The sequence below is a fragment of the Choloepus didactylus genome, chromosome 1, assembly GCF_015220235.1.
Source record: "Choloepus didactylus isolate mChoDid1 chromosome 1, mChoDid1.pri, whole genome shotgun sequence".
Taxonomy (NCBI): Eukaryota; Metazoa; Chordata; class Mammalia; order Pilosa; family Megalonychidae; genus Choloepus; species Choloepus didactylus.
The window spans coordinates 216,100,369-216,110,936 of record NC_051307.1 but is presented as its reverse complement, the minus strand read 5'-3'; positions in this window follow the sequence as shown (position 1 = coordinate 216,110,936).

The following is a 10,568-nucleotide window of genomic DNA, read 5'->3' as shown; positions in this document are numbered from 1 at the left end:
TTCTTCTTAAATTCAAACGTTTTATTGAGAATACTGACAAGTATACAATGGATTTTAAAGAGTTTAAATAGAATTGCGGCACACATCTCAATTTACACCTAATTATCAAGATTAATTTAGTTTTAGATACTGTTTAAAAATATATCTGCTAGTTTAAAAAATTGTCAGCTTTAAAAAAAACCCTAAGGTAATAATAGAAATAATTTATTCTAACATTATGTCACCTGAAAGACTTTAAACTTATTTGTATGTTTTAGAAGTTAAAAAAAGGCTTTTCCCCCATTTGGATGAATAAACAATATATCTTTTTCTGTTTTCTTGTTTACTCTTTTCCTAGCAATTAGTCGACAAGTATTCATTTAACCAATATCTGCATGTCTACTAGTGCCCAGCACTATTCCAAAATCGAATGTCACCTCCCAAATAACATGAAACCATGCTGTGATGATTTTGCTTTAAATATCATAAGCCAAGCATATAACTACTTTATATAGAATATATAATTATTCTCATTTTTAAATTACATGATTCCTTTCTTCCAAAGAGCTCAAGATGTTTTTCAAGTCAAAATACATTATCACATTATCTTCGCATTACCCCCATGAATTTAATGGAAACCAAGTCCTACCTACCTTTTCTTCCACCAGGCATGTCTTTCTAAAAATTGGCAATGGAGAAGAGAGATTATACACTCCTTGGAAGACAGAGAGAGTGATACGGCAATTCTGCCAGTTCCTTGCCCAGTAATCTCCCATCAACTGCAGAATGAGGGTGGCCTAGTCTCCCCTTCCCAGCAAAGAGATCATTCAATCTTCTTTCTTTTTTTAGTTTCTCTCTGAGCATTAGCTTTTACCTTCAGCATCTCACCCTCTGCTGATACTTAACCTCAGAAGTCACCTGCTTATATACCCTGTGCAGTACCATGTAATGAAATATATAGGTCAGCCCATCTGGTTTATGTGTTCAGAACTTCAGCCATTTATTTGGATATCATTTTTAGTGTACAGCTTGTCTCATAATTAGCCAGGATGCTAAGATCTTTCTCAGAAGCAGCTGACATCTTGTAGTCATGCCTCCAAATGTATTGGGGATAATGATGTGTGAAATTCAGATGTGTGAGGTTTCCCCTGCCCCCACTGGCTTGTTCTAATAAGGTTAACCTAAGCATCACTATTATGGTCTACCTTTTTTTGCTCTCTCTATTCAACTCCATCCCATTTGCTAGGGTACCCCTAAACTTCTCAGAGACTTGCATTATTAGGGTCTTTTCTTGACTCCATATCACCTCTTACACTTACTTTCTATTTTTGAACCCAAATAACCAGCTATTTTGGAATCTCAAATATCTACTCTTAGTCTATTCCCATAAATTGCCTAAAAAATAATCGATTGTATCGTTGCCTGAAATTCTAAACTGTAAGGAATTATTTTAAATTTTTTTATTTTATTTTATGTAATGTATTATTTAGAGCTCTTAGCTGCACGTAACATGTAAAGGGGCTTGAACAATAAGGAAACTGATCATTTCACATTACTAGAAACCCAAAGGTAGAGGCCTTAGGTCTGTTCCAGTTGTGTTATTAGCAGTTCCCAGCGTCACAGGCAGCCCTGGCAAGGTTCAGACAACAAAGACTTGTTTCTCTTACTTCTGAGCAAGAGAACCTTTCCCAGAAAGGTACCCTCCTGGCAAACTTGCTCTAGTGTCTCATTCGCCAGAAGTTTATCACATGTTCATTCCTAAACCAATCAATGGCAAAGAGAAGGGAATTAGCAGGACTGGCTTAGATCAATTAAAATAACAGGAACTGCTGTTGGGTGGGGCAGCTTTCCAGAAGCACTCAACAGGTTAGAAAAAGGTGATCTCTGAATAAAATGCAGTTTTAGTTAAGAAGTGTGTGTGTGTGTGGGGGGTGGGGCAGGGAATCAACAGTGTCTACTACACATGATTTGGGGGAAGAAAGAGAGAAGTGTTTTCACAAAGTCAGAGTGGCATTTTAGAACTAATGGACTCTTTCCCGCAGGTTAGCAAAAGGAAGGTAGAGAGTGATATATTTATCTTTTGGATAATTGATTTTTTAAATTTACATCTCAGCACAATAAAAACATTGGCTATAGATAAATTTATTTCATTTTGGAAATTCCCACTTAGTACAAAAATAGAATTTGGCTATTTAAAAATTTTTTAGCAGCTTATACAATTCACTTGTTTCCTAAATTAACAACTATAAGTAACAACAGAAAGGAAGCATTTAATAACCTTGGTATCCAAAGTTAAAAATATTATCAATGGAGAGAATTAATTAGCTGAAGTCATCTGAATACACTTTGTAATTTGTTTTCCTCTGAATTTGCTTTGACATTTAGATTAAACCTAGATTTTGAAAAAAAAAAAGTTTTTGATGGTACTTGGCATATCTCTGTACTACATTATGTGTTGCTGCAGAATTTACAAGATCAACATTTAGATGTCATCAGAGAGACATGCATCCTCGCACTGTGATAGACATTATCAGGCACCGCCCAAAGTAGCAGCAGCTATTTACATTGAACTTAAATAGACCACTATGGAAATGTCAAGAAGCATTACATTTTTGGAAGCCGGAAACACTGAGGAGAATTAGGCTTTGAAAAAATTTTGCATTCAAGTGACCAAAAATTATTGTGTACTAGAATAATTCTTTATGGGCAGAGCAAACACTGAGGTAGTTGGCAACTTAAACCATTCATCACAAGTCATTTGGTGCATCATGAAATCAATGTAGGGTATCGTCACTAGCATTTTTTTCCTTCCATTATTTTCTTTAAAAAAAAAACAACAAAAAAAAAATCAGAGGGCATTGTATATAGTAAAGGTAAGGTAAGGTTCATCTATTTCAATCTTAAACTTTTTATTTTGAAAAATTTCAAGTATACACAAAAGTAGAGAGACTCGTATAATAAACCCCCATATACTCATCATCCAGATTCAACAGTACCAAGATTTTTGCTACACTAGCATCATCTTTTTTTTTCTTTCTTTTTTTGCCAATGTATTTTAAGGCAAATCCCAGCCAATACTTCATTTCCCCCATATATACTTCAGTGTATTTCTTTAAAAATATAGAAATTTCTTACCAAACCACAGTAAAATTATCACTCCTAATAAAATTAACAATAATTATTTGCAGTCATATAATAGCCAATCCATAGTCCAATCTCCCCAACTATTTTTTAAAATAAATCTTTGGAGGATTGATTTATTTGAAACATAAAACTTTTGTTTCAGATATTTGTCTATTTGCAGGTGGTAAGTCATGATGTAAAATAGATTTCTTATATGGATTGCAGTCAAAGACATTTTTGGAAACATTTTCCAGGGCTTTGAAAAATTTTGTTTGCGGAGTAAAGTTTTATTTTTGTAGATAGGCATTATCTATATGAAACTAAAATGATATCATGAAGTAAAAATTTCAACAATCAATGGATTATTTTCCTCTACGTGGAGCAAAAGAGATGCTTTGGCTTTCACTTTTTTTTTCCAAGTGAAAAAAAAACGCACAAAAACACAAATCACATATTCTCAGAGGCTATTGATTTGACCCTTTGTGGGACTTGACTAAGTATCTCAGACTGGAGGAATTGTAGCCTCAGCTTTAAGAGTCTCATCCTAAAATAAATAATGAATTTAGAGCCTTGTTTGTTGCTAAAAAAAAGCACTATGGTAGGGAAAGATGGCAAAGTCAAGTGTTCAGGTATGTGATCTATTTATATTCCATCTCTCTCCAGATCAACAAATTAGGAAGCAACAAGAAACAAAAAGTTTTTTCCAGCAACTGTGTTCTCAGAGGTCCCTTGAAATATCAGCATTGCCCCTTTCCAGCCATAGACCCTTTTGCACATGCTGCTCCATTTGCCAAAAGGAACCTTCTTACCCACTGCCACTTTTAGTTTTTCTTTTCCTTTCCTCCTTTTAAATCTCAATCTTCCCTTCCTTAGCAAAGCCTTCCCTGACCTCCCTGAGTCACATTCCCCCATTATCTGCTTAAACTACCACAGACCACTCCTTTGTAGAACTTAGCAATGTTGCAGTTTTACATTTCTCAGTTCTAATAATTCATTTAATAGCTGTATCCTTGACTAGACTGTAAACCCCATGAGGGTGTGGACTGTCCTTGTTCAGCATTGTAGCTTCAGCCCTTAAGATAGTTGAACTCTACAAATATTTGATGAATGAATGACATGCTGACTGATGGGAGGAGGGCTGTCATCTTTGAAGCAGTTAAATGGGCAGGCCTATTATAATTAGGTGACATTGTCTTTTTTTAACTTAATTATTTCCTGTGAAGTTCCAAAGAAGAAGGGCATGGGTAATTAACAGGTGCTGTAGTCAGCCTCTGCTTTTCTGCTTTTTTCTTTAAAAAAGATTTTTATTGAAGTAACATATATGTAACTCAAAATTCCCCATTTTTACCATTTTCAAATGTACACTTTCAAGCATAGAATTCATTGGTATTAATTATGTTCACAACACTGTGCCACCATCACTAACACCGATTATCCCAACTTCTTCATCATCTCAAACAGTAATTTTGTACCCATTAAGCAGTAATGACCCCTCCCCATCACTCTCCACCCCCCTGTAACCTGTAATCTTGTTTTTTATGATATCTAAAATAATATAATGGTTTTAGCGACACAACTTTTATAAATTGTGAAAGCTTTCATAGATAATGACTGTTTTTTTTTTAAATTCAGTTTTACTGAGATATATTCACATACCATACAATCATCTATGGTGTACAATCAACTGTTCACAGTACCATCCTATAGTTGTGCATTCATCACCCCAATCTATTTTTGAACATTTTCCTTACACCAGAAAGAATCAGAATCACAGTAAAAAATAAAAATAAAAAAAGAACACCCAAATAACCCCCCCATCCCACCCTATTTTTTCACTTGGATTTTGTCCCCATTTTTCTACTCATCCATCTGTACACTGGATAAAGGGAGTGCGATTCACAGGGTTTTCACAATCACACGGGATAATGACTGTTTTTGCAATGCTACAAGAGAATTTAGTAGTTTAAGATATATTAAAAAAATGTATAAGATCAACCCTAGTTATTAAGAAATTTGTTGTACCTCTCAAAGCTATTACTTATAATAGAGACATGGATAAATAATGTGGAATCATTGGATAAAGTCCATGTGATTTAATCTGGACCAGGCAACCTCTCCTGTCTCAATTTCTGCCACTCCCTGCCTCAATTTCTACACTCCAAAGATATGGACCTGTTTGTTCTTCAAATATGCCAATCTACTTCTATTCTTCATGCATTTTACTTTGTTCTGAACACCAACACTGTCCAAATTCTCTCACCTAAGTTTTTATACCTTACACTTTGTGTATTCACATATTGCCTGTAAAATCTTAAAACATTACAGATAAGAAGTTCTCCTTTGACAATCCACTTGCTTCTGTGTCCTCCCTCTATACACATACATTTCCTTATAAAACATATATTGTAATATTGGATATGTACAAATTTTAAATAGAAATGATACATTGAATCCTTGTGCAAATTGCCTTTTTCACTGCAGTGTGCTGTGGAGAGGTGTCCATCAAAACTATTGTAAAGAATTCTATTCTATGACTAGACAATGAGTTTTCAGTCCTTTTCTCTATTGAGGACTTTCAAGTTGTCCCTCATTTTTTAATACTAGAAACTAGGCTTCTTTTTTAATACTAGAAACTAGGCTTCTGTAAGCATTCTTATATATGTCTCATTGTCCAACTGTGTGAATGTTTCTCTAGGATATAAATGGAAATGTTGGGGTGTAGACATTTTTGGGTTTTGTAGATAGATACTGCAAAATCGCCCTCCAAAGTGGCTGCACCTATTTACACTGCTATTAGCAGCATATAAGAGGATAATTTCCTCTTATCTTTGCTAACACTTTTTGATATGAAGCTTTGTTCATTTTTCCAGTGTGGTAGGTGAGAAATGATATCTTGTAATTCATATTTCCTTGATTGTTGAAATTTAGCATCTTTTCTTAACTTTTACTGGCCATTGCCACTTTCTCTTTGGTGACCTCTTTGCTTCTGGCTGTCTTCTTGGGCTGCTTTTTTGTTTGTGCTCTGGTTCATGGCTATGGCTCCACTGTTTCTCTACTCTTTGTTCCTGGCTCAATAGTTTTTCTTCTTGTTTTTGAGCAAGGTTAAATTGTATCAACTTCTTTCTCTTTTAATTAATTCAAAATATATTCACTGAGTACCTTAGGCTGATGATACGGTGGTGACAAGATAGGGTCACTGCCATAATCGAGCTTATATTTCAGTAGGAGAAATAGACAATAAACACATTAGTAAATGTATAGTACAATTAACATAAAGCAGGTAAGACTGAGTTATGGAATATGGGGGGTGACTAAGAGAGCGTGGTCAAGGAAGGCCTCTACAAAGAGGTGATATTTGAGCAAAGAACTGAAATTAGGGAGAAAAGAGCCTTCCAAGCAGATATATTGGCAAGCATAAAAGCCCTGAGGTAAGAGTGAGTAATGGGAAGAGAGTTGGCGTGGCTGGACCTTAGAGGCCAAGGGACAGCATGATAGGAAATGATGTTGAAAAAGTAGCTAGGATCTAGATCATATAGGACTTCCTAGACCATGATAAAGATTATTTGTTTCATTTCAAGGGTATTGGGAAGCCTTAGAGGTCTGTGGGCACCAGAGTGCCATTTTGATGACTCAAGTTGTTCTTTGGTAAAAGAGGAACAAATGTGGAAGCTGTAGGCCCAGCAAGGATGCCCTTGATCATGGTGACAGAGCTGTTGAGAAGGGGTCAGATTTGGGGCCTATTCTGAAGGCGGAGCCAACATGCCTTGCTGATGGATTATATGTTTGTGGTGGGAAGGGCAAAAGAAGCATTGAAGGTAACTTCAAGGTTTTGACCTGAGCTACTGGAGGAATGGTGATGGCATTTCCCAAGATGGAGAAAACTATGGGAGGGGCAGATTTGAGGGGAGAAATCTAGACTTCTGTTGTGGACATGTTAAATTTGAGATACTTATTAGCTATCCAAGTGTCGAGGGGACATTCAGCTTAAGGGAAAAGTTGGACCTGAGGCTATACATTAGGGAGTTGTTCCCTTAGGGATGGTCTTGAAAACCATGAACTTGATGACATCACTGAGGAATTGAGCATTAGCTAGAGAGAAGAATAGGGCCAGGACTGAGCTGTGGACACTCCAATATTTAGGAGTTGGGGAATAGGAACAGAAGCCAGCAAACTGAGGAGCTGTCATGGGGTAACCAAGGGAAGCCAAATGAAGAAGCATTTCAAGCATAAGCATCCATGATACCAAAGGGTTAGGACCAACATTGGATTTAGTTAGATAGAAGGCATTGGTGACCTTGACTAGAGACAGTTGGGGAGAAAGAGGTGAGAAGGCAGACATGCCCCTTATTTATGAGGGTTGGATACAGAGGGAGAGATGTCAGTATTGCTTCTCTGTCATCTCTAATTTAACTACTACACCACACAGATACTCCAGAGGAACCATCTTGGAATTGGAAGTCTCTTGGCTAATTTCTACTCTTCCATTCATCCCTGAAAATGCAGCACTGGTTTCTTCTTCCCTCTCCCAGTTTCCTTACTGCACCCCCACCCCCCATCTCCCAGGCTGTGCTAATAACGCTACCTCAGTCTTTCTACAACAGTCTACTGTATCTGAATATACAACTGATTCCTCCACAGACAAGAGGTTTTGAAGTAGGCACATTGTTTATTTCCACCCATAAACCCCTAATCCCCCCTGGGTCTAAGTAATAAATATTTGTTAAATTGAACTTCACCTCCTATTCAATTTTAATTGAATGGGAGGACATGGTAAAAGGAAGCCTTGTTCTAGTCACAGAAGTTTCTGAATTTGACAAACATGTAGAGGAGTAAATGAGGAAGATAAATTCTGTTAGATGAGCAAGCAACCACCTATTTTATGCAAAACAGCACCATTTCTCATGATATTGGTATGGCCCAAAGCAGGTCAGGGCACTGACAGGACCTGATGTATCTGTAAAAAAGTTAATTTTGACGGAAGGTATTAAAGGTCTTTGCTCAGATTGTAAAACTATAAGTAACAAAGATGTGAATTCCATTTTGAAATCAGAACCTATTACGTGTATGAAGTTAAAATACCTGCTCTGTGAAGCCAGTGTTTTCTCTCAACCTAATTTTAACTGGTAATTGCTTCTCGATGGTTCCTCTGTAGTACCTGTGTGGTGTAGTAGTTGGAATAGAGGACAAGGAGAAACTAAGAATGACGAGTCCCCAGGTATAAGAAGGGACTGGTATGACCTCCACAGTCACTTAATGTCACACTGCTTCCATTTTACCACCTCTAATTTGATGATTAATAGTACTTGCCTGTAATGTACTTTCCCTGTGAAAGATGCTTTTTTTAATCACCAAGTACTAACATTACTTCCAATGATTATCAAGGTCCTCTAAGCAAAAACAAACCTTTGATTTCAGTATCCAGCTTCTTTTATCTTGTACAGTAATCAAACCAATGTCAAATTATTTTATCTGGCTTGAAGCTTCATGGTGTTTCATCTTTAATAAACGTCCTCATCAAATGTACTTTAATTAAGAGTCTGGTCAAAATGCAAATTCCGGTTTTAATATTCATACAAAAATATTTATTGAGTATCTAATATCTGCTAGGCATTGTGCTTAGACTTGAGACTCTAAAAATGAACAAAAATGAATTGTCATAGCACATATAACTCTGAGAACAAAACAATATTCTACTCTGCCCTTATTAATTTTTCCTTTTATTATAAAGTATACTGTTAGAAGTGAAGTATGGAAATCTCAGTTAACTATGTTACCTTAAGTGTCTGTCCCAAGTTCAGCGTTAAAAGCTTCAGATTTAAATACTGAGTGGATTTTTACAAGTTACAGGTAATTGTAAGGGCTCTAAGGAATCAAGTTTAGTGCTGTCCAATAGAAATATAATGCAAATCACATGTACTTTTGAATTTTCAAGTAGGCACTTTAAAAACTAAAAAGAAACAGGTGAATTAATTTTAACAATACATTTTATTTAACCCAGTATATTGACAATAACATTATCATTTCAATATATAATCAATGTAAAAACTATTATCAAGTCATTTTGTACAATGTACAATTGAGCAAGTAGATTCACATATTCAACTTGTCCCAAACATCAAATATTGAAATTAAATAAAATTAAAAATTAAGTTTCTCAGTTGCACCAGCCCCATTTCAAGTGCTCAATAGCTATGTGTGGCTAGTGGCTACTGGCTACCATGTTGGAGAGCACAGATATAGATCATTTACATCATTGCCAAAAGTTGTATTGCACAGTGCTGGTCTAATTCAACTCACTGAGGAAACTGAGTGGCATTTTGTGGTAGGCCTGGGACTGGAATATTGTAAATTTCAAAAGACATTAAAAAAAAATTCAGGACCACCAACCTTTCAAAAGGTGAGTATTGAAATGAATTTGAACACATGGAAGGTAATGCATTGTTTAACAAATGATAGAGACATTTTCTAGAGGGAATTAACCTGCTTATATATGCTTGGTCATCACAAACAAGAAGATTTAAATAAAATATTGTACACTATGTAAGTGTTCTGGTTATGTTTGGTGAAGATTTTCTGTACATTCTTTATTATAAAGTGATTTGTTAAGCTTACATAACTTCCAAGTAAGTAGCAGTGGAAATGTTGCATCACTGGAAAACCATCACTCAAGACCTTTCAAAAGGGAAAAAAATCTCTAGGTTCTAGTCATGCTATCTGAGAAACTATGAAATCTGCTTTGTTGTCTTGCCTTGAGAAGGCATTTTAGGTGTTCATACCATATTAGCCCTTATTACCATCTAATATACATGTATGAGTATTTTTTATTGCTCATCTCTTCCTCCCACCCCCTTTTTCCACTCCTTCCTAAGGTTGTAAGTTCCATGAGAACATGGATTTTTTTTTTTTTCTTTTGGTGTTTTGTTCACTGCTCTATTCTTAGTGCTTAGTACATGGTAGGCAGTCAATAAGAATGAATGAATGGATGGATGGATGAAGGGATGGATGGATGATGCTCAGTTGGTATCCACTTCCATGTTTCATGGATATCATTTTAAAGGATTCTAGATTTGGCTCCTTTTGATTATCTCAGTATTTTAGTTTTCCCGGGGAGAGGATTACAGTACAAGAATATGTTCATAAGTGTCATAGACATTATAAAATGATTGGAGACAAGGTATGAAAAATAAGTATGGAGGACAAAAAAGACAGAAATGTAAGAGACAAAAAAAATACATATATGGAATTGTCCCCCTCTAATCTGACTGCATTGTCTCCAAAGTGGTATTGTGTAAAATATCACAAAAATGTCTAAATTGATAATTAGACTCAGAAAGGAATAATAAAAAAAAATTGACTCTAACAGTGGAGGTAGTTTTTGAGCAAACATGAGCAATTATCATCAAAAAGCTGGAAACAAAGTAAATCATCAACTAGAACATTTAATTGTTTCCTCTCAATACAGCTAT